The 25,671-nt window shown below is 31.6% G+C and overlaps 1 long non-coding RNA gene across 1 annotated transcript in view; it reads right to left on the bottom strand.

The window, feature by feature from the left end:
* Window positions 1–24,580, bottom strand: part of LOC141480290 (uncharacterized) — a 28,954-nt gene extending 4,374 nt beyond the window's left edge. The window contains exons 1-2 of the long non-coding RNA XR_012464245.1: window positions 24,438–24,580; window positions 1,513–1,649 (exon numbers count right to left, since the gene is read on the bottom strand). This is a non-coding gene — a long non-coding RNA (uncharacterized lncRNA). The remainder of the gene's footprint in view (window positions 1–1,512; window positions 1,650–24,437) is intronic.
* Window positions 24,581–25,671: the final 1,091 nt, after the last annotated feature.

The raw sequence follows: 25,671 nt of genomic DNA, 5'->3' as shown, positions 1-25,671 counted from the left end.
AAATAAATTTTAGGGGTTGCGTTTTCCACCCCTTACAACCATGGGGTAAACCAAATAAATTACTGGCTAAGTGTCTTTTTGGTAGTAAAAAACGTCAGGTTTATTTCAATATTGTAACTTTTTTAGTGCTTGTGAAAAAAATTGTTATATACATTTTATGATGCTGGTGCTTTAAGGGGCTGTATCTTAACAAAAGAATCCTCCAATGAAGTTTCTTTATATGAAAGATCCTATCTTTTTTTCAATGAGGAATCACCTCCTCAAATGTTTTACACTTATTCAGTTACACCCTGTATATAGAAGATTTTGTGGTAAGTTACTTATTCCGTACGGCGATTTCACCGGCTCTTCAAGAACTCAACCCTTGAAACCTGCGGTCCGCACATATGTTGAAATCGCCGTCCGGCCAGTCCGAGCAAAAAACCCGGCCGTTGACCATTTAGAAAAATGTTGACCGCAGTTTTAAATGTATATTTTCTTTTTGTTTTATTTTATTTCTCTCTTGTCTTGAATAATTTTTTTTCCATAGTGTTGATACATATAATATAATGTGTTGCAAGTAAGTACTCATGTGAAATAACAAAAAAAAAGAGGTGTTATCGTTTTGACCCACGATTAGTTTATCGTGAGTATGAATAATTAACAAACACAAGAATTATATTAACTCTTGTTGAAAGGTAAGATAAGATAAATAACTGGCAAGATGTACTGTAGAAAAGACAAGGTTTATTCTGACTGTACTCTTACAGGGTTCAAAATGAAATGAATGTAAATTTACAATACAATATTCTACCTAGCGCTAGTTAGAGAGGGGTTCATCTTGATCATTATAGGGAGAGAAAAAATGTTCGAATTAAAATAGATAGGAAAATTGAAAATGGCAAAACAGTAAAAGGTATTGTTTAATTTTTAGGAAAGTTTTTGGCTTTCTACTCCATCTCAATACAAAAAATGTGGGAATCGTCCAAAGAAAGGAAGGAAGCGATCAATTTCAAAAGAAGTAACTCTATACATTGATGTGTAGATCATGCAAAGGAGCAACTTTGGAAGATTCCCACATTTTTTTTGTATCGAGATGGAGTAGCAGAAAGTCAAAAACTTTCTTTACCAAAAATTAATCACTCCCAAAAATATAATCCTTTCTATTTAAACAAGTATTGTTTAATATAATAAAACAAACAATAACCAACTACAAAAACTAAAAACAATAATAACAACAGCGAATAAACTAAACACAATATCAATTTCCGAGCGTTTATTATAACTAATACGATGCCCATAGTACCGTCGAATCTTTCGATACTACAGCACTGAACGCGTTAGATGAAAATCTCATCCTGAGAGCGGTTGAAGGTGCCCGGCAACTCGGGCGGATCACTTGGTAAGAGAGCCTACTGGTTGTATTATTCTACTGTGCCTGAGTTTAATCTCATGATTATAATTTTGATACAATTTGTCAATTAATCTGTTTCACACAAATCGGACCGCAATTAGAAATAAAAAAATTATTACCTGCTTTGTACTCTGCCTTCACGTTGGTTCATTACGGAATGGTGAAGTCGGGGTCTCTTTCTAGGAATAAGATAGTCTTAGCGTGTCGGTTATCCCTTCGGACATTCATCTCAAGAATATTTTCTTTTGCAACTAGGCTGAAAATAGTCTATAATAAATATAAATGTCATGCTCACCAATGCTTATAATAAAATACTAGCTAATCACTGTCTGTACATAAAAGATATTTGAGAAATATTTTATTAGGTCTTTAATAACACAATAGAAGCCACAACAATGATTCCTAGAATGTTTGTCTGTGTTTGTATGTACTAATTACAAAAATGACAACTGTTTTAGAAGCCGCTTTCTTTACTGGATTGTGGTGAACTTCACTTAAAATTTAGTGTCATTGGATAAATCATATCAAACATTTGTTACATATTTTTTTCAAGTACAAAACACAAGCACTACATGAAAATCTTTAAAGCGCTCAAAAGCAGTGGCTGAACGAAAGTAGCGAATCATGAATCGCTACAGATTAAATTCATTTGGAAAAACATTCTCAGGAAGTTCATTCCACATAAGCGCAGTTTTCCAAATAAAAAAGTTCTTAAACAGTGAAGTTCAAGGTATACATATACACACATGACTTGTATGGATTTGTATGATTTTTGAGAAACATTTCATCTATAAATTTATAAGAATTTTTTGGAGGAAGGTTTGGAAATATATTCGTGACATCGGACGAAACCAATTGAGAATTAGGTGGCAGATGAATGTTGAAGATGTTTTTCATTAGTTTCTTACTGGATTAGTTTTCAATGTTATCAATGTTCATGTTAACAACAACAGGCATCTAGATGCCTGAGAGTGTAGAAATAAATAAACATAATAATATTATGAATAACGATGGTGGACCAATACCTAATATTGTACTATATAGCTTGTTAAAATAATATTTTATTTATTAGATTTGCCTGACTATTACAAGAGGACAACATTGTAAAATTAATTTAAGACTAATAGAAAAGGTAATTTGTGAAACTCATTTTATATAGCTTATAATATTTTAATATTAGATTTACCTGACTATTACATAAGGACACATAAAATTAATTCAAGACAAGTAGATAAGGCAAATTGTAAAATTAATTTAAGACACTCAAGACGTAGGTACCTGGAACAGGTATCTATAGTATGAATAGGAATAGCTTTGTAAGTATGATTAGTTTGATCTTTCTCTTGAAGATGATCACTTGGTGATCGAAACACGTGTCGAGGTGTTAAAATAACGATCTGGTGTTTGGAAAAACTCCAGTAATATTCAATTTTCATATTATTTTTCAATGTTATTCAATGTAATTTTTCATGAAATTCTACTAAATAAATTATATTCGTATGGCATTAGAGGAAAGGTACATGATCTCTTAAAGAGTTATTTGACTGATCGACATCAACAGGTATGCGTAAATGGAATCATCAGTGAGGTGAGAACTGTCACGTGTGGAGTTCCACAAGGAACTGTGTTAGGACCAATATTATTCACTTTGTATATTAACAGTTTATTGTCTATGAATATAAGGGGAACAGTTCTCAGCTTTGATGATGACACAACGATAGTATACGCAGCGCGTTGCTGGGAAGATGTGAAAGTCATGGCCGAAACCGATTTTCAGTTAATCAAAAAATGGTTTCAGTTCAATAAATTGAAGCTCAATATAGATAAAACCCGTTATCTTCCGTTCACATCCTACATTAACAATTTACCTCAACTGGGAAATCTGTATGTTGATAAAAGTACAACAATACCAGAAGCAGAGTCTGTCAAGTATCTCGGAATCATAATAGATAGGCACTTACGCTGGGATAAGCATACTAATTATATAACAAAAAATATTAGAGGTCTTATTGGTAGATTCAGATGCTTAACACAGTTTTTGGATGTACATCACTTGAAAACTGTATATTACTCATTAATCCAATCCCAATTAACATATGGAATAATGGGTTGGGGTGGAGTACTTGATTGTCATCTGGAAAAGGTGAATGTATTGCAAAAATGGATTCTGAGAATTATTCACAAAAAAATTTACCTTTTCCAGTAACGAACTCTTTCTTTTGATTGGAACACTAGATATAAGACAGTTATACTGCCAAAACGTTATTATGAACATACACAAATCTAAAATTGAACTGAAAGCCATCGATCATAGTTATCCTACTCGAAAAAGAAATACAACTATGCAAATTCCCAAATGTGAAAAAAATGTTGGACAACGATGTACAAGCTTCTTAGGTCATAAATTGTACTATCATTTTCTTCCAGAACTTAAATTGATTAACAACATTAACTCATTCAAACATAAATTAAAAATTTGGATGCAAACCACCGGAAGACTGTTTTTTAGTGATATAGTCAACAACAAAATTTAATAAAAACATAACTTTTGTAAATAATATATTATTCCATACTCTAATCAGAATATATGATGATGAAATTTATGATTACGACAAAATGCCTCGATTCTGATAAAATTTTCTCGAATATGACAATCTCACTTTTGGTGTATTCAATACTCAAATTGAATAGTGAACTTCCGCTTTCGACAAAATACCCCGATTCTGACGCAAATTTCTTGAATATGACTCCTCATTATTACATTATATATTCTAGTTATAAGTGTTATCGTTATTTTCGCTTTTACTGTATATATTTTAATTGTAAGTGTTGTCAATATTTTACCGTTTACGTATGTTCTATATCATGCCTATTAAATATCAACTTACTTTTTCTCACTCACGCACAAGCAACCCCTTGCTACTGTGAGCATATATGTTTACTATTCTATATTTATTGATTGTATTAATTTTTCTATTTGAAATAAACATTATTATTATTATTATTATTATTATACGTTAGTACTTTTAAAAACGACACCACTGGTTCTAACAGGATGAGGCTGTCAACTGCTCCATTTATTCGGCCCACATGGTTTGAATTTATTGAACTCAGGCTAGTGATCATGTTTTTTATCGGCATTTAATTTGTTATCATCAAGTCCGAACCAATTATAATTGGAATAAATAACGTATGAGTATTTAGAGAGAAGTAATTACCTTTCTTTTGAAGTTTTCGAAAAGGATATGCACCAGACTTGACATTTTTACGTCATACAGTGTGTGCGGTTTCAAACCAAAACACCCTGTTATTTTGGAACCCATGAAACGATTTTGAAAAATAACTTTCAATAGTATTAGATTAATTCCAAATTTTGTCAGTCAATAAGAGTCTACTTCAAACTGTAATATCGCAGTGAATACATATTCCATTTAATCAAAATAAGCGTCATTTGAATCAGTGCACTTTTGCCAACAGAACACAAGTAGATTAATTCCGTCAGCATAAAAATTGTGTGCTCGGGATTCGATGAAGTCGACGAAGGTCGGTTTTGTCTAGTCCTGATTGACGAAAGTTCCACTGATTTTAAAGTTATTGAAGTGCTTATACAGATGGTAGGCTCAATTCTTTCAATTTTCTGACGGTGATTTGTGAAACGGGCGAACAGGCGTTGTCGTGGAGCAGGAACAGATCTCTTCTGTTGACCAGTGCGGGCTGCTGTTAACGCAATTTTTGCTACACAACAGGACTCTGATGTGATGGTTTGGTCCGGTTGCAGAAAGTTCGGTGAATAAAAATGAAAAAATACAGGGCGTTCCATTTGAAAAAGTTGAATTATGTCTGTTTGAAAATGAATGAAACTTGACCGGTTTTACCGATCACCCTATATATTGTTTCCGAAGTTGAGACTCCAGAAATTATCATAGTTATGTTGACTAACTAGTCTTAAAAAAAATCCACTTAATTGCTGTAGACATCCGGATGGTGAATTAAAAAAATATTGTCTGCAAAATAGGTTTTTCTGTAACAACTTGGCAATGCCTCAATGGAAGTTTGAAAACAAAAATTCCCTAGAGAGATCAAAAAATATAAAAATCTCATAACGTATTCATACACTGGGTGTTCTATTTAAAAAAATATAGCTTTAGTTTGCCACGCTCGTCGGAATCACCCAGTATGTGAGAAAATAATTTTGAAAGATAGTATTTATTGATATGACTGCAAAAAAATTGTTTCTTCTGATAGCAAAGGACCGAGAGAATCCTGTTGTCTCACCCTATATAACAGAATCCGATGTGCTCATCATCAGATCAAAATGTAATAGAACTGTATTTGACGATAATACATACAAATTGCATATTTATACAAAGTCAGTCACATACAAAAGATGTTGGTTGAATGAAACAGAAAAATAATTTTTCAATAAAAATCATAATATAAAATCATCATTAAAAACATTTTCACAATAAATCCCATTCCAAAGTGCGCTCACAAAATATTGAAATGGTCTTTGAGATCTAAAACTGAGTAAAAACAATGTTTCAAAAGTAACTCTTTCAATATAGAGAAAAAATAAAATGCTTCGGGTTGATAATAGATTCTGTCTATATTGTATAGACACGCCTGAAGAAGCTATTGTACAGCGAAACACATGTTGCGTTTTTATAGAACTGTTCAGTGAAAATCTCACAATGTAGTATTTCTTGGATACCTTATGGATTTTCATTAAGTATTGGCCGATTCCTTTATATATAATCAAATGAATCAGAACATGACAGAAATTCGCAATTAGTTCTTTACTGTGCCGCAAAGTGTAATAATAAGTTTAATAGTTCGAAAATTCAGTTTGAATCTATAAATGTAAAATGTATGGGGCATATCTACTCAAAGGAGGGTGTGGAACCAACTTAAACTTATGTAGACGCAATTCTTGATTTGCCAAAACCACAAAACAAAAGCGACTTGTTCAGAATTTTAGGCATGACAAAATATTTCAGTAAATTTGTAACAAATATGTGAAAAGTTGCCGCCCCATTAAGAGAGTTCACTAAATTAGATATCCCTTGGGGCTTGCAAGAGGTTCACAAACAATCACTGTCTCTGTTAAAACAAATTCTTATGTCGGCAACTATACTAAAGTTTTTCGTTTCGAAAAAGCCAACAGAGATCGAGACGAACACGTTGAAAGACAGTCTAGAAGTTTATCTATTACAGCATTTCGCATATGCATTCAGAAGTCTCATTGCCACCGAGACAAAAATAATAATAATAATAATAATGTTTATTCAGATTCAAATCACAACAAGAAATAACTAAAGTAATACATACAGTTGAATAAACATCGTAGAAACCACAAAAGCATCAGATGTTGCTTGAATGTGGTGAAAAGGGGATCCAAAGAAAAAAAATGAATATATGAGAAATATCAATGTATGAACAGAATGCATTATATAAAAGGGATTTTAATATGAGAATAAACTACTTAATATATGAAATTAAAAACACATAAAATAATATGAAATCACAAATATAAGTATAAATATAAAAAGTTGTCAGTTTTGACATATAATATTATTTAAATATAAAATCATACAAACATAAAACTAAATTGACAATTAAGTATAAAATCATAATTGTAAAATACACATAAGTACATTAATAATATATAAAAATATGTTGAAATGGATGTTGTTGAAAATGAATGTGATATATACCGGGTGTCCCACATTTTATGTGACAGGCAATATCTGGTTTGTTGAAGGAGATACACAAAAATGTTTCATACAAAAGTTTTAGGAGTTCATGAGAGCTATATTTTGATATAATTTTTAAATATACAGGGTGTTTGGTGTAGGTGCTACAGACCAAAATTCCATTTTTTAAAATAGAACGCCCTGTATATCATTACATATTCAGATGCTACGTTAAATTCTGATATCATTTCATGTTTGGTTTTTGAAATTCGGTTACGGCGTTGTTGAGTTATTGCACTTTTCCTTAAATATAAAGTTTCAAAAAAACTTATTTACTCGTACACGAATCCAGTCTATATTTTTATTAAATTGAACTAGACTACTACTGAATACAAACCATTATTCTCACCTCTACGATACGATATCGGTTGAATATAATATTGAAATTCTTGAGAATGTGACTAACTTGAGGGTGAATTGCTTTATATTGCACAATTTCATCAAGTAGCTTATGCTTGATGATGCCATAGTAACAAACGTTGTTGAATTGTATCTACTTGTCAGTTCGATTCAGTGATTCTTTGCAAAACAGTAACTGTGTTCTTTGTGCGAAAACTCCAGTATGCCTTTCGCGTTTAGTCCAAGTGATTGCATTGATATGTTATTAATTTTTGGGGAATGTCAGAAAAACTGCCGTCAAGCACAACGTCTATACCAAGAACGTTTTCCAGACAGACCCATTCCGTCACGAATGACTTTTTCGAGAGTTGTAGAAAAATTGCGAACTGGGTCATTTCCTTCTACTATAAAGCATCATCATCATACGAGATCTGTTAGAACTGAAGATTCAGAGATCAATGTGTTGGCTTATATTATTATTCATCCACATGTTTCTATCCGTACTCTTGCAGAAGAAGTCGGTGTGAGTAAATCTAATGTACAGAGAATTCTGAAAGAAAATAAATACCACCCATTCAAAATTCAGTTGGTAGAAGGTTTGAAACCCACGGACTTTGAATGACGACTTGAATTCATTGCTTGTATTCAGGTAATATTACATGAAAGTCCTAACATATTCAGTCAAATTTTGTGGAGCGATGAATCGCGATTCCACAATAATGGAGTTGTGAATCGACATAACAGTCACTATTGGTCTCAAGAAAATCCCCACTGGGTCCGCGAAAGTAATTTTCAAACTACTTGGGGTATCAATGTATGGTGTGGATTGTTCGATGGCCGCATCATAGGACCTTACTTCTTCAATGAAAATCTCAATGGATTGCGATATTTACATTTTCTAGAAAATGATTTGATCCAGTTGATGGAAGATATTCCCATAGCAGAACGACAAGGAATTTGGTGGCAACAAGATGGTGCTCCTCCTCACAATTCACAGGTTGTTACTGAATATCTGGATAGAACGTACCCAAATAGATGGATTGGTAATAAGGGTCCAATTCGGTGGCCGGCTCGTTCCCCAGATTTATCACCGCTTGATTTTTTCCTATGGGGTTATTTAAAAGATATTGTTTTCACTACTCCCCCTTTGAATGTGGATTATCTGAAAATGAAAATTCGACTAGCGTGCAGTGATATTACGCCTGATATTATAAGAGCGACTTGTACGAGAGAAATGATTCGACGTTTCGAAGCCTGTATAATATCTAATGGGCATCACTTTGAACAATTTTTATGACTTATTTCTAGGTACCTACCATTCTTATGAAATGATTTATCAAGTTATATTATTTACATTGTTATTAATTAAAGATTTGTTTTCGAATACACCTCTTTCAATTTCGCAATTGTTTCATATTCAAAATGATTCCTGACTGAATTCCACAACTCAAAATTGAAACCATTACTTCGAACACCCAAAATTTTGACTAATTTTCATGTACTCTGATGCAGAGAGAATAATTGTATGAGATATTTTTAAAAATAATAGTCGTTCTCAAGACTTCACATTTTAAGCAATAACTCAACAACGCCGTAACCGAATTTCAAAAACCAAACATGAAATGATATCAGAATTCAACGTAGCATCTGAATATGTAATGATATACAGGGCGTTCTATTTTAAAAAATGGAATTTTGGTCTGTAGCACCTACACCAAACACCCTGTATATTTAAAAATTATATTAAAATATAGTTCTCATGAACTCCTAAAACTTTTGTATGAAACATTTTTGTGTATCTCCTTCAACAAACCAGATATTGCCTGTCACATAAAATGTGGGACACCCGGTATTAACAAAACGATAGTGCCCATATATACACATATATACATACATATATGAACACATATGTATTACAGAATTGTAAGTGGACAATATAACAAAGGTACGTATGGTTTTTTCCCATCTACTCAAATAGACGTAGAAGTTCAAGTCTTTGACTTTGAAGAATATGTTCTTTCAACTCTTTTTTGAGGCGAATAATATTTGAGATAGATTTTATACGCGCAGATTGATTGTAAACTAGAGTTAATTCTGAAATGAAAAAGGCTTGGCTACCAATTACAATGAATGCGATTGAAATGCTCAGTTGAATGTGAATTTAAATACATTTATATTGCTGATACGTTATCGCCAGCAAATCTGTCAGAAAAATGTCTAAAGTTAGAGAACGAATTCAAAATGGGTGTGCTTTATATCCAAAAAAATTTTCCTATGTCTGATAGACAGAAGTAGATTTAGAACTAAAAGTCGTTTCTAAAAATTGTCTGAATGGCTGGCCAATTAATAAAAATTCAGTCCCTGTAGTCGCGCGCCATTTTATAAAATCAGAGGTAATTTAATGTTTGCTGATGGCTTATTACTTTTGAATGACAAACTGCTAGTAAAGTCTTAATAATTATTTATTTGCAGGATGTACAGACTACAAAATAAGCTAATTGAGAATTAAGAATAAATACACAGAATAATATAACAAGCTGTCACAAATTTAGTGTGGGACATATTCATTCTACGAATATTAAGTTTTCAATTTGTTTACAAAATTAAATATTTCAAAATAAAATTTTAAAACATTCATCTCTCCCAACATACTGGCATGCTGCTGATTCTGATGACACAACCCTATTAACTACCTCCAAAACTATGACCAATGTTGTGAATAGATCGAGTGAAGCACAGACAAAAGCAGAAAAATGGTTCGATGCAAATAAACTTTTTATTAACAAAAGTAACACAAAATATGATCTTTACATTAAAAAACACTAATGATTACGAAAACTCATTGAAAAGTGCGAAATTCCTAGGTATGTATCTTGATCCAAAGTTGAAATGGGATGAACATATCAACTATACAGCAAAGAAATTACAAAAAAATTTATATGTACTTAGAAACTTATCAATATGTGTATCTAATGTGACACTACGAGCTGCATATTTTGCTTTATGTCATTCACTCATAACTTATGCCATTATTGCATGGGGGCACGCTGCGGAAAGGCATATAATTTTCAGGTTACAAAGAAAGGCAATTAGAATTATAGATGGAGTTTATTATAAAGATAATTGTAGAACATCTTTTATAACACTGAGTATTTTAACATTCCCATCATTATACATATTTGCTTTGCTTTGATGTATCTCAGCAATGAAGTCCTAGAAGCAATGGACAAAGGAGATCTATCATGTGGAGTTTTCATGGATTTATCTAAAGCCTTCGATTGCATAGATCATGACATTTTATTATGGAAACTCTATAAATATGGAATTCGTGGAAAATCGTACGACTGGTTCAATTTATACTTGAAAAATAGAAAGCAAATAGTAGAACTGAATCAAAAAGACAAAACGGCAAGATCTGATGCTTTAGATGTGTCTATGGGTGTCCCACAGGGTAGTATTCTCGGTCCAATATTATTTATTATATTTATCAACGATATTAATGAGGTTATAGCAGATATAAACACTGCTCACATGATCAATTATGCTGATGATACCAATCTTCTATTAACAGGTGCGAACTTACCTGATATTATATAATAAGGTAGCAAAATAATAGAACAATTCAAAGATTATTTTTTAGAGAATAAGTTAGTTCTGAACGATGGAAAAACAAATTGTATCATGTTCAAAGTCAATATCAGTATAGAAACACCACAAAACATAATTATGCACAATCAAAAAATCATTTGTAATACTTCAGTGAAGTTTCTAGGCATATACATTGATGACACTTTAAGTTGGAGTAGTCATATAGATAACCTTTGCAATAAACTATCCTCGGTAACATACGCCATGAGAGTTCTAAAAAAAAATGTTGATCATGAAGCACTAGTTGCAGTATATTATGCGAATTTTTACTCCGCTATGAGACAAGGGATAATCATCTGGGGCTCATGTCATGGGTTTAATAGAGTTTTCCTATGTCAAAAAAAATTATCAGAATAATCTTTAATATAAATACAAGAGATTCCTGCAGAGGAGCCTTTAAAATCAACAAACTACTTACTGTGTCAGCAATCTATATATATGAATTTGACATACATCGCAAAACGCATATTTACGAGACAAGACAAAAAAAAGACTTCTCATATCCCATCCATGCAAAATCCCTATATGAACGTAGCACTATCTACGCTGGAATGAAATTTTATAATAATCTTCCGAAAAACATAAAAGATATTGTCGTTGCTAACAGATTTCTGTAAGAAAATTCTTATGTAATCTGGAGCCCTACAATACTGATGAATATTTTCTGGCCTGTGGAAATTTATAAAACAAAATTTTATTTAAAATTGCGCTATGTATTTATAGAAATTATCTCTACTTTCAGTAATCATGCGCAATATGACACACATTTTAATATGTTTGTAATCGTGTTTGAAACTTGAAGCAATTCATTTTGAATGCTTCATTTTTAGATTTATATGTACACATATTTGATATCTTTACAATTTTCCTTTTGACGTATTTCTCAGACAAAAATTTTCTGCCACTCCTGTGAATGATTATAAAATACTCTGTTGAAATAAATGTATCTATCTATCTATCTATTAGAAAATTTACTCTATATAAAATCGCATATACCTCAATATGAATCATTGGAAAATAGACACGAATACGACACTAGAAATAAAAAAGATATTATCTTCAATACATGTCGCCTTAAAAAAGGCCAAAATGGACTGAAGTACTGGGCTGTGAAATTTTATAATAAACTTCACGAGGAAACAAAAAAATTAACTACTAGCGAATTCAAACGTAAAATAAAAGAGTTTTTAGTATCTAAAGCTTACTACAGTATAGATGAATTTTTACAGGTTGACCTTAGTATATAAATACACAAGACGAATCATGATAATATTTTTATATTGTATTCACCTTTAAATGTAGTTTTGTGAAATTATTTAAGATTGTTTTAGTGTGTAATTTTAAAATAATGTTAATAAGCTTATTTTATGTTGTATCTTTGTTTGATTTGTATGAATACTGTAAGTATATTAACACCAATAAAGTATGTATCTATCTATCTATCTATCTATCTATCTATCTATCTACACTGTAGGTTCTGGTAAATGCCTGCCGGAAAACAACTACTTATCAGAGGCCTACCACTCTGTACATTGAATTATATCCGACAGACATTTAGGCAAGATACCTCACAGAAACCTCACAGAGGTTAGTCTTGCAGATATTTCATATTCATTCAGCAGCAGAACCATGCTGAAATTGTTCGAGTAGATCATTTACAGACCTGTTTCAAGGTATTACCTCTCATCAGTGCAGGACAGATCCTACCCAAATAGCAGTGTGCTTGGAACTTGAATACTTTCAACGCAGCTGCGCAGCATGTATGAAACCGGTGTCTAAGTTCTAAGAGAAAGACTGTTAACTACGTGACAGCCCCATAAATAATTTTGAAATTAATCATGAATTATTTGAGTCTGAAATGTATTAATGTTTGAATTCAACTGAGATATAGATTTATATCAACAAGTCAATATATAAGTTTCCGAAACTAAAGTCAATATTCAAACAGTAGGTGAACGCACTTACCTAAACCTAGACATTCGAACACAAATTGCTGCAACAACTTGGAACAAAAAAAATTGACCAAACACTCAAAATTCGAACACCAATACGTGACCAGTCAGAGAAGAAATTTTGGCCAATGACCTCCTCGCGTACACCAAAACATGAGTAGGGATAATCATGCTATCTTTGAAGGCAGGGAGAGATCAAATAAAAGTCGCCAAATTCGCTCATGTTTAATTCAGTGATATGATTGAATCAGATATAGAGATATATTTGTAACAAACTTAAAACATTTTTAGCAAGTCATGCTTTTTATAACATGAATGATTTTTTAAATTTTAGATGTAATGTAGATTGAATGTATTAGTGTAAGTATAGTATAAGTCTCGAATTATTTTAAAGTGCACCCTTTGTATTTTAAACTGTTTGACTAGTCTGATAAATTTATTTAAATATTTATTTATTTATTTATTTCAACGGACAAACCAATTTTTTCAAATATCTTTTTATAAATTGTAAATGTGCTTACAAACTAAAGATACATCAGATGTTTTTAATCGATTTGAAGGATAATAATGATGAATTAAACAATTCCAGGTTAAGATGGTAATGATTTGCTGATTTCAATATCCTACATATTGTTTCATTCTGACCATAATTGGTTCTACAAAAAGGAATTTTAAAAATATCACTATTTCTGGTTCTTCTATCATTCACAGAGAGAGTAGTACAAAGCTCAACTATTTCTGGAGAATCAATATAGCCGTTTAATACTTTGTGGACAAACACAAGATCTGTTTCAAGTCTCCTATGAGTTGAGGTGTTCATGTTCAATATGTTCAATATCTGTGAGTAGTTATACTCTCCTCTATTTAATCCTAACTGAAAAGCAACATATCTCAAGAATTTGTTTTGATACCCCTCTAACAACTCAACATCAACATTATAATAGGGTGACCATACAATGGAGTTATACTCAAGAATGGATCTCACTTGTGCACAATAAATCAGTTTTATAGATTCGACACTTAGGTCTCTAGCAGAACGAAGTGTAAAACCTAACATCTTACGGGCTCGAGATGAGGCTTCCGTTATTTGGTACTTAAATGACATTTTTGAGTCAAAAACGACACCTAAATCTTTTATTTTATCCGTTACTGCTAAATCATTCCCATTAATTTTATACAAGTAATCATATACATTATTGATCCTTGAGAAAGTAATTTTTTGACACTTATCTGGATTCAAATGCAAAAGGTTGACGTCACACCAGCTAGAAAACTGTACCAAATCATATTGAAGTGCCTGAGCATCTGATATATTTTGTATTGACTTGAACACCTTTAAATCATCTGCAAACATTAGAAATGAGCTGAAGGTAAAAACAGTGGAGACATCATTGATAAATGAATTGAACAGTAATGGGCCTATGTATGTAATTTTAATTATGTGGAGTTCATGATGAATAAAATTAATGTAATGTAATCAAAAGTTCAGATTATTAGTTTAGAGTTACAGAGTTAGAATTAAAGAAAAGTAGAAAGTTGTTGAAGTGAAATCCGAAAAGTGCTCGATTATCTCGACAAAATGTGTAACTTTCAAAACTGTAATTTTTTTAGTAATAGACTTATAAGCTGATATATTTCCGATAACCGACATTCATGTGAATTTAATCATGCCTCATGTAACTGAACGAAATTGTGTCCTTGATTTGTGCAAAAATGTAAACGTGTCGTAATATGAAAAAATCCATTGAACAAAATTCAGTAATGAAAATCTTGCTATTCCTAACCAAGAGACACATCCCACCTATATAAGATCTGTGCAAAGTGCTGCATAAAGTTTAACTTCGAAACTTATAAAATGATCGTTCCAAATAATATCTATCCAACTATATATAGTAGGATCGTCACAACTAGGAACAGCTCCATCTCGTGAATGAATCCCCAAGCAGGGAAGAAACATCCTATGTACCAATCTAACAGAGATCAAACCGTGTCTGCAGACTGTATTGAGGAAAGATATACAGCGTGTTTCAAATGAAACACCCTGTATACATACTAGAAAATAAATATCTAAAAATAAAATCTATTAGCCGGGGAAGTAGTTGGGCTGAAGTTTATACAGCAAATACCTTTGACGAAAGATTCTCCTCATTTTATGATACATTTTTAAATCATTACAATTGCGTATTTCCATTCAGAAAAACAAAAACAAAACCAACCAAAAAACGGTGGTACACCCCAGAAATTAAAGTAATGCATGGCCAATTGTGTGAAATGGAAAGGCAAAAAAAGAACTCAAACTGTCCCGAAGATTTCGAAAGATATAGAACATGTAAAAAAGCATACACCAGCCATGTGAAACAATTTCAGAAACATAAACACGATGTACGATTACTTAAATCAAACAACAGAATGAGGGAAAGTTGGAAAATTATTAAAGAAAATAAGAATAATAAGGTGAACCCTTCTATAAGTGTAAAAAACGACAATGGTGAATTGATAACAGATCCACTGGAAAAAAGCAACTATATCAATGATTATTTTATAGATTACTTTCAGAATTGTTCTAAACCAAATCTTGATCAACATTTCGATAAATTTCATAAAAGTTTTTTCCTAACTCCTGTAACACCTAAAGAAGTTCAGGAAATCATCTCAAAAACAACATCTAAACCTGCAGCAGGAATGGATGGCATAAATGGTAAGGTCCTGAAGGCTGCTAGTAAACTTATTGCCCAGCCATTAGGTGAACTAATAAATGATTCATTCACGTCTGGAATATTTCCTACCATCAAAGAGTCTAAATGCATTCCAGTTTATAAGAACAAAGGTTCTATAAACGAAATGAAAAATTATAGATCTATTTGCATACAAAATCAAATTGCAAAAGTTTTCGAGACATCATACTCCACACGATTGACAGCTTATTTGGAGAACTTCCAACTAATGCCATCCATTCAGAACGGATTTCGAAAAAATAAATCAACTAATACTGCAATTTATGACTGTTTGGAATTCATATATAGAGCATTAAATGAAAGAAAAAATGTCGTTGGCCTATTCTATGATCTAAGCCGGGCATTTGATACTATAGACCATAACTTATTAAGACTCAAACTAGAAGCTATAGGAGTTCGTGGTGTTGCTCTAAACTGGGCAACTTCCTACTTGGACAATCGAAAACAAACTGTTGTACTAGATTCCATAAAATCAAAGACAAGAGAAAGTTATCATAAAGGTGTACCTCAAGGCTCTATTCTGGGACCTCTTTTCTTTATAATATTCACGAGCGACATAAAGAACACCTGTATTGCTGCAGATCAAATCATTCTCTATGCAGATGATACGAATATTTTAATGTCCAGAACAAATAATAAACAACTAGTAAAGAATGGTAATAAGGCATCAAAGGAAATCAGTGACTATTGTAGTAAAAATGGACTAGCACTAAACACCGCTAAGACCTATCATATTCGATTCTTACCAAAAAATATGAATCCTGATAATGATCTCTACTTAACAGTCAATGGAAAATCGATAGAAAGCAAAGAGAGTATGAAGTTCTTAGGTGTGGTGCTTGATAGGAAACTTTCATGGGAAAACCATATCACCACTTTATGCTCAAAACTCAGCACAATCACATACATTATTAGGAATCTGAGGGATACAGTATCAGCTGATGTTCTGAGAATTCTTTATTTCGGACTGGCACAGTCAGCTATGCAATATGGAATAATATTTTGGGGATCCTCAACTCACATACTAGGGGCTTTTCGTTCTCAGAAAATCATCAGAGCTATGAATAAAACTCACCCTTCAGAATCGTGTAAGCCACTATTCCGAAATTCTAAAATACTAACGTTACCTTGTCTCTACATCTTGAACTTGATATTGTTTATAAAGGACAATGAAAATACGTTTCTGAAAAATGATCAAATACATGCACATGATACAAGGAATAAGGAAAATATTCATCTGCCCTTTTCCAGGCTTCTCATTGGTCAAAATTCCCCAAAATATGTTGGTGTAAAATGTTTCAATAAGATGAAAAATCTAATAGATATGAGCGGTAGCAAGTCAGCAGTTAGGACTAGAATATCAACATATCTCAGCGATAAAGCTTTCTATAGCGTAGAAGAGTTTCTGGGCTCCTGATTATATTTTAAAATTATAATTGTACAAACCTCAACTAAATTCGTTGTGTAATTGTTATAATTGTACATTGTTATTATACTCTTTTTTTATGCAGTTGTACCATATTCCCACTTTATAATCCCTTTGTCCATCCCTATTTTTTATTTTATATATATATATATATATATATATATATATATATATATATATATATATATATTCACAAATTATGATAATTTCAATATTGCAACAGTTTTAAAAACTCATATTTCTGACCACTATGCACAATATATAAAATTTTCTATTGATATTATGAAGGAAAACAAATATACATACCGACGAATTTTTAGTGAACAAAGCAAAATTGACTTTAGTAACAAATTGAAGAATGAAAATTGGATTGAAACGTATAGTCACAGTATCTCCTCAGTCGATTTGCAATGGAAATCGTTCATGAGCAACTTTATCAACATCTTCAATGAATGTTTTCCGCTTAGATACATAAAAACTAAACCATACACCCACAAACATGTATATATCGATGATAATGAAGAACTGAGCCAGTGTAAACATGATCTTGATGTATTGCTAGTTTTGTCTGGGAATAATCCAAATTTCAAAGATCAGTATAATATTGCTAAATCGAAATATAACGAGTTGTTAGTTAAAGCCAAAAAAGATACGTACCATAAAAAACTGCAACGTACAGATAACAAAACTAAATGCATGTGGAGCTTTTGCAATGAACTTACAGGTAAGAATAAAATTTCTCATTGTCGAATAAAAGGGAAACCACAAGAGGTTGCAGAAGAATACAATCTGTTCCTAACGAATACTGTACCTAATATAATAATACATATCCCAGATGTACCATTTCAGTGTAATATAAATGAAAACAACCAGTCAACTTTTTTGAAACCTTTGTCTATGGAAGACTTAATTAATTTATCACGCAAGATTAAGAATAAACAAAGTAGCGGGGATGATGGTATACCTTCAGCATTAGTCAAACAAAATATTCCTAACATGAACAACTCTTTGAAATTTGGCATATTCCCAGAACAACTGAAGGTGTCTTTAGTTACACCTATATATAAAAACGGTGATATAGAACTCATGGAAAATTATAGGCCAATAAGTCAACCTCCTAGTTTCTCAAAATTGTTTGAATTACCATTTTCTGAACAACTGATAGATTTCTTTAATAAATGTAACATTTTCAGTAAGAATCAACATGGTTACATCCAAGGTAGATCTACAATGTCAGCCATCTTCCAATTCACTCAACATGTATTGAATTTCATTGAAAAAAAATATTTATCTTTAGGAATGTTTTTAGATCTTTCTAAAGCATATGACTGTTTGGACAGATCTCTTCTGATGTATAAATTAGAGAAGTATGGAATTAGAGGAAACGCTTTGAAATGGGCTAGTTCATACCTGAATGGTCGAAATCAGAGAGTTTCCATTAAAAGTGAGGGAATGATTTATAAATCACAGATACTTCAATCAAATATTGGAATACCGCAAGGTAGCATTCTCGGACCGATTCTATTTATAATCTTTACCAATGACTTATGCTCAATGAATACCAGAAATGATCAGTTCATAACAAGCTATGCTGATGATACAAATATATTGATTGGCGGTGAAAATTTCCCAAAAATCATAGAAAATACTGAAAATCTCTTTAAAAAAACAAAAGAATGGTTTGATAGCAACAAATTAATTCTTAACGAATCAAAAACCCACACAGTATTGTTTCGCTCAAGACAGTTGCAGTTGGAATGTCCACCGACAATCAAAATAGCTACAAAAGAGAGAGAAATAACATCAAAATCAAAGTTTCTTGGTTTATATATTTGAATTGAATTTGAATTCAATTTATATAATTGAATTTCTGACCTGGTCAGAACATATAGAAGATCTATGTATGAAACTCAATAGGGTGCTTTATGCTATAAGATCTCTCAACAAATATCTCCACCCAAACTCAATGAAAATAATATATCATTCCAGCTTCGAATCGGTGGCAAAGTACGGAATTTTGTTTTGGGGATGTAGTCATGATGTTCAAAAAATGTTTGTATTACAAAAAAGAACCTTACGGGTTATGTTAAACATGGCCTACATAGCATCATGTAGAGGGTGTTTTCGGAAGAATAATATAATGACAATTTTTGGCATATATATATATATATATGAATGCTTAATATATTTTTTCAAAAATAAAGATACCTTTTTGACCTATAATATTTCACACGGGCATGAAACAAGAACGAGAAATATCATGTATCCATTACACAGACTCTCTATAACAGAAAGTAGTCCTCACTACATGTGTATAAAATTTTTCAATAAACTGCCAGATCGAATAAAATCAATCAATGGCATCAGCAAATTCAAGAAAGAAATTAAAAAAATTATTATAGAAAATGAACCATATAATACTGGTGAATATTTTAATTGTAATTTTCCCACCTGATAGGCAACTCTATATGTCTTCAATATATGTTTATGAATATTTTTGCAACATATTTCATATCTACTTTATTATTTAATTTTTTTTAGATTTTATATATGCAAATGTTTAATTTTTTTCACTGTGACGCCTTTTCATTCTATGTCTTCATTACTGCTTCAGCTGTATTAGTCTGCATTTTTTGAAATAAAGTATATTATTATTATTATATATATATATATATATATATATATATATATATATATATATATATATATATATATATATATATATATATATATACACAGGGTCCTGCAACAGTGGCGCGGTGTTCCATATCTCTATATAGGAAGCAGATAGGAATCTAATTTTCTATAATATTACCTTATTGCTCGAGCTCGACAAAATAAAAATATTGGCGGTCACACAGGGTGTTCGATTTTTTCTGGGCGGATCCCAACTGTTTCTTTTTAAATGGCAACCTATATTTTTTATCGCTTTTTCGGTTTCTTCATAGAAAATAAAATAAACTTTATGTATATCTGCACTTCGAAAATATTGACGGTTTTCGAGATATCTAGCATGACAGGTTTTTTTTTCCAATATTCGTCACTCAGAATATTTGAAATTATAAAGTGGTGCCAAGTCCAGTTGAAATTTTTTTTTGGTCGAATATTCTACATTGGTAACTCTCTCAAACGATATATCTGAAATCGACCTGTGATATACAGGGTATGAAAAACCGCTTGCCAAATATTGTAAATGAAAATTTGCAAAATCTTCCTTATATTAAATGGAACACCCTGTATATTATTGATCCATAAGAAGCGCCAACGAAACCTCTACAAATTTCATTAAGTATTCCCTATGGCTAAGTTCAATAGTTTTTCTTAAATGAGCATTTCTTTCGAAAAATGGTCATTTTTTCAAAGCGAAATCCATTTGACGACTGATAAAAATATACGAAAGATATCTTGTTTCAATTTTGTACATTAGAAGGTGTCCAAACAAATATTTTTTAACGAAATAAATGTATGTACCTATCACTTTTTGCTAAATGGAAAATTATTTTTTCATTGGATGCAGAATTTCACTCATAAATCGTGCAATATCAAACCAAACAAGTTAAAAGAAAGAAACATTATAAATAACTATTTTTTTCATGTTATTATATTCATTCAGAGCTTGAGTTCTAGATATTCAAATTTGTCAACTGGCAAATTACAAAACTACAAAAGGGAGAGTTTAATTAAGGTTGATAATGAAACTTTTATAAAATATGTTCAACATGTCTTCCATTTTCTTGAATGCAGAGCTAAAGTCTATGTTTGAAAGACTGTTCTACCCTGCGCAAGACAGCTGGTGTAATGCTGCGAAAAGCATTAGTTATTCTAAGTCGCATATTTTCGGGAGAAGTTGGTGGCTCAACGTAAACCATATTTTTTATGTATCCCCATAAGAAAAAATCTAGTTTCGTCAAATCTGGTGATCTAGCGGGCCACCGTACAGGCCCATTCCGTCTTATCCATTTATTGGGAAATACTTCATTTAGATGATCTCTCACTTCTGCCGAATAGTGAGCAGGTGCACCATCATGTTATAACCTCTTGCGGAGGTCAAGAGGAATATCATCTAACAAACCTGGTAAATCATTTCGTAAGAAATTGAGATACATTGCACCATTCAAATGTCCCTCAAAAAAGTATGGACCAATTACATATTCTCCAATGATGCCTCCCCAGACATTTATCGACCACCTATGTTGATAATCCACCTGTCTCAATAAGTGAGGATTTTCTGTCGCATAATAATGGTAATTATGTCGATTTACAAATCCATTTTTATGGAATGTCGATTCATCCGACCATAAAATATTATTGAAAAAATATTCGTTTCGACGAATTTTGTTCATGGCCCAATTGCAAAATCTCACTTTTTCTCGAAATCAGCATACAGTAGTTCTTGATGTAACTGAACGTGGTATGGATGCAAGCGATGTTTCTTCAATACTCGTTGCACTGATCTCTCACTTATATCCACTATTTCCCCAATTTGTCGTTGACTCCTACTAGGATCTTCTTCAACAGCAAGAAGAACTTGCAATTCATTATCTTCATTAGTAGCTGGCTTGATGCGCTCATGTTTGGAATAATTAATAGATCCAGTTTCAACGAATCACCCCAAGACCTTTCGGAAAGATCTTTCATCTGGATGCCTTCTATCTGGATACCGTTGAGAATAAATTCTACTTGCCAATAAACAATTCCTGTCTGATTCACCTAATATGAAAATCATATCAATCAAATCACTTTTTGATAACAACATTCTGATGAAATTATACCGACAGTTCAACTTCACGATTGACTAAAAATTTCAATATTCATTTGCAGCCAAATATTTTGTTCTGTCATTTGCCAGACTACTTGATTTCCAATAAATATTTCATTCGCTGAAAGGTTGTTTTAGACCGAAAGAATATGGCACAAATTCCGAGATTTTTGAAATTATTGTAACTATTCAAGAACGTCCATTTTGTGGTGTAATTCGCAACTTGTTTATCTAGCAACAGGTAATTTTAGGAATGGGCGATATTTTAAGGAAAGGGTATTTTTTGTATATTCTTATCAGTCGTCAAATGGATTTCGCTTTGAAAAAATGACCATTTTTCGAAAGAAATGCTCATTTAAGAAAAACTATTGAACTTAGCCATAAGGAATACTTAATGAAATTTGTAGAGGTTTCGTTGGCGCTTCTTATGGATCAATAACATACAGGGTGTTCCATTTAATATAAGGAAGATTTTGCAAATTTTCATTTACAATATTTGGCAAGCGGTTTTTCATACCCTGTATATCACAGGTCGATTTCAGATATATCGTTTGAGAGAGTTACCAATGTAGAATATTCGACCAAAAAAAAATTTCAACTGGACTTGGCACCACTTTATAATTTCAAATATTCTGAGTGACGAATATTGGAAAAAAAAACCTGTCATGCTAGATATCTCGAAAACCGTCAATATTTTCGAAGTGCAGATATACATAAAGTTTATTTTATTTTCTATGAAGAAACCGAAAAAGCGATAAAAAATATAGGTTGCCATTTAAAAAGACACAGTTGGGATCCGCCCAGAAAAAATCGAACACCCTGTGTGACCGCCAATATTTTTATTTTGTCGAGCTCGAGCAATAAGGTAATATTATAGAAAATTAGATTCCTATCTGCTTCCTATATAGAGATATGGAACACCGCGCCACTGTTGCAGGACCCTGTATATATATATATATATATATATATATATATATATATATATATATATATATATATATATATATATATATAAAACACTAGATATTGTATTGACTATATTTTATCAATTTTAGTCAATCTACTTTATATACAAATATTTTTTTTTTTGACTAGTTCGATAAGTTACATATTCTGTAGTTTTCACCACACAATGTGTATTCTTTTGTGATGAATAAAATGATTCTGATTCTGAGTAGTTCTTTTCCGCAGGCATTTACCAGAACCTACTGTGTAGGTTGAAAAATTTATTTTCTAGTCTAATGCTGATGTTGAACCTAAAAAGTCTCGGTTTGGCAGGTTTATTCGAACTACTAAAAAAATGAAAAAAAAAATGTGATAACTTCTAGTCATACAAAAGGTACTGTATAATATAAACATCAGTAAATTCTAATTAGTCAGCAACTTATATTTATGAATTTTGCCCATCAAATATGATAAATGAATGGAAAAAATATATACTTACTTAGCTTTCTTTACAGAACATGAAATTATTTTTTCTTGATGGATACCAAAAGAAAGCTATGTATCTTCAATCAAGGAGACTTTTACGGAGAATTTTGGGTTTTGAGAATGGAAAGACTGTTTTCAGAACTTCAGCAATTTATACTGAAAACTAAGGTTGTGGATTTTTTCAAAAAATTTATTTTGTTTAATGAGCAATAAGATTCTATAACAGTTTATATTACAGTTATTTTCGGGTGAACTCTAACATATTGCTAGTTTTTAATCACACTTGAGATTCATATTTTTAAGAACCGGAAGAACCATGACTCCTTCACAAAAATAGTCTTTCGAAGAATATAAAGTGAGTAATTGTTACATATATATTTGGTTATGTCAGATCTCTATATTTCAGAATAATTGAGGATTGTTTTAATTAATTCTATGTTATGGAATTGGCCGATACTTGATGGAAATCCATAAAGGATTTTCACAAGTAGCACTTTATTGTGAGATTTTTCACAGAACAGTTTACAAAACTGCAACACGAGTTTCGCTATACAATAGCTCCTTCAGGCGTGATCATACTAACTGCTGAGACAACTGGGCTTGAATTATGTTCCCTCAGAGTACATGTACAAGAATATGATTTCTGACTTGCCAATGTCCAAAATGGTGTGGCATAACAAAAAAAGTCCATAATATTAGTGGCTTTCATCTAAAGTTCATGAATGCATCTACCAAATGTCTAATAGTGTGCACAAGTGAGATAAAGGCATTGATTATAATTCCCAAACAAAGATCAAAAACTATTTTATATATTCAAAAATTGTTAAAATCTAGTTCTTCAGTAAACTATTACCTTCACTCATTGATTGCATTCGTGAGCGTATGGTATCAAACCTATTGGGAAATTGGTTATTAATAAAAATTAATGTGCTCTAAAAAAAGGATGCAAAAAATAAACCAAGAATGTAAAAAACTAAATTCGCAAATGGTGGTCTACTTACATGCAAAAGAAATGTGTAGAAATTCCTTTTGAAAGTCGATAAATCGTAAAGAGCCCCGATACATTATCAGAATAATTATTCAATCAAGAAATATGTAATTATATTACTTTGTGATTATTGAATTTGAAATAACAAAACTGACGACTGACACCCACGTACATTTTAAAGCAACTACTGACAAGTGACTGGACAACTGACGACACATGACTAAGATTCCTAGAAACCCTGGTGTTGGTAACGCTTAGATTTTGTTTTGAACTTTTTGAAGGAACCACCTGTTGCTTTTAACAACACTTACGAGAGTTTTCCCAAGATGGCGCTATTCTGAATTGTTCGAGTCCTCGCTGAGTCAGTCAAATTAATTATTATCTGTCATTGTCAAAAAGAATTTTCAACTTTTGGTATTTTGAAATTGATATCTTTTGTCATACCAATCTTTACATTGTTCGCATTTTTTATTATAGTTTTCGTTCGTTACTTCTCAGTTATTTTAGTTTGGTTACATTTTTCAGTAGTAATAAAGAATAGTTTTATTTAGTGTATAAGGATACTTTTTGTAAAATGGGACAATTCTGTATTTTGTGTGGACAGTGTAAAAATTCGAGTAATCATCTGTATTCAGTGCCAAAGGTAAATGAAACATTTTATAATTACTGTCAATCCACCACGGATAAACTAAGTTTGTATCAGCCTACACCAAAAACCAACTTCATATTTTGAATAATCCTTCACCCTTTCAAATCCACCTTCTGCTACTAGAGTATCATTACTTTCTTAATCATAATATCAAATTGAAAATAAACATTCACTTATGCTTTTTAAAAATTTTTTTAAATACAACTTAATACCTAGTTGCAAGAAAAGTCTACTCATAGAATCATAGATACCTACAGATGAATATTACAGTATGCAGAGAGATTTATTGCATTTCTACAGAATTATTATGAGAAGTAAGTAAGTTTACAGTTACATGAAATTTAACATACATTTAAAATATCATGATATTAATATCAGCATAAAATTTAAAACTAATAAAAAATTAAATCTATATCAACAATTAATAAATCATAGATTAAGTTTGAAAATCACTCACTGAGTAGGGCTCCATGTCAAACAAATAGTTCCCCAAGCCTAACAGAATGTTGTATATTTTTGAAATCTTGTGGAAAATTATTGTAGAAATCGAGGGTGTTGTTGTACTGTGGACTTACTTTACTTGTTCTCAATTGGTGAT

The sequence above is a fragment of the Leptinotarsa decemlineata genome, unplaced genomic scaffold (assembly GCF_025532065.1).
Source record: "Leptinotarsa decemlineata unplaced genomic scaffold, Ldec_3_MD MMD2_P_RNA_scaffold_7, whole genome shotgun sequence".
NCBI lineage: Eukaryota > Metazoa > Arthropoda > Insecta > Coleoptera > Chrysomelidae > Leptinotarsa > Leptinotarsa decemlineata.
This window is presented reverse-complemented; position numbering and strand designations above follow the sequence as displayed.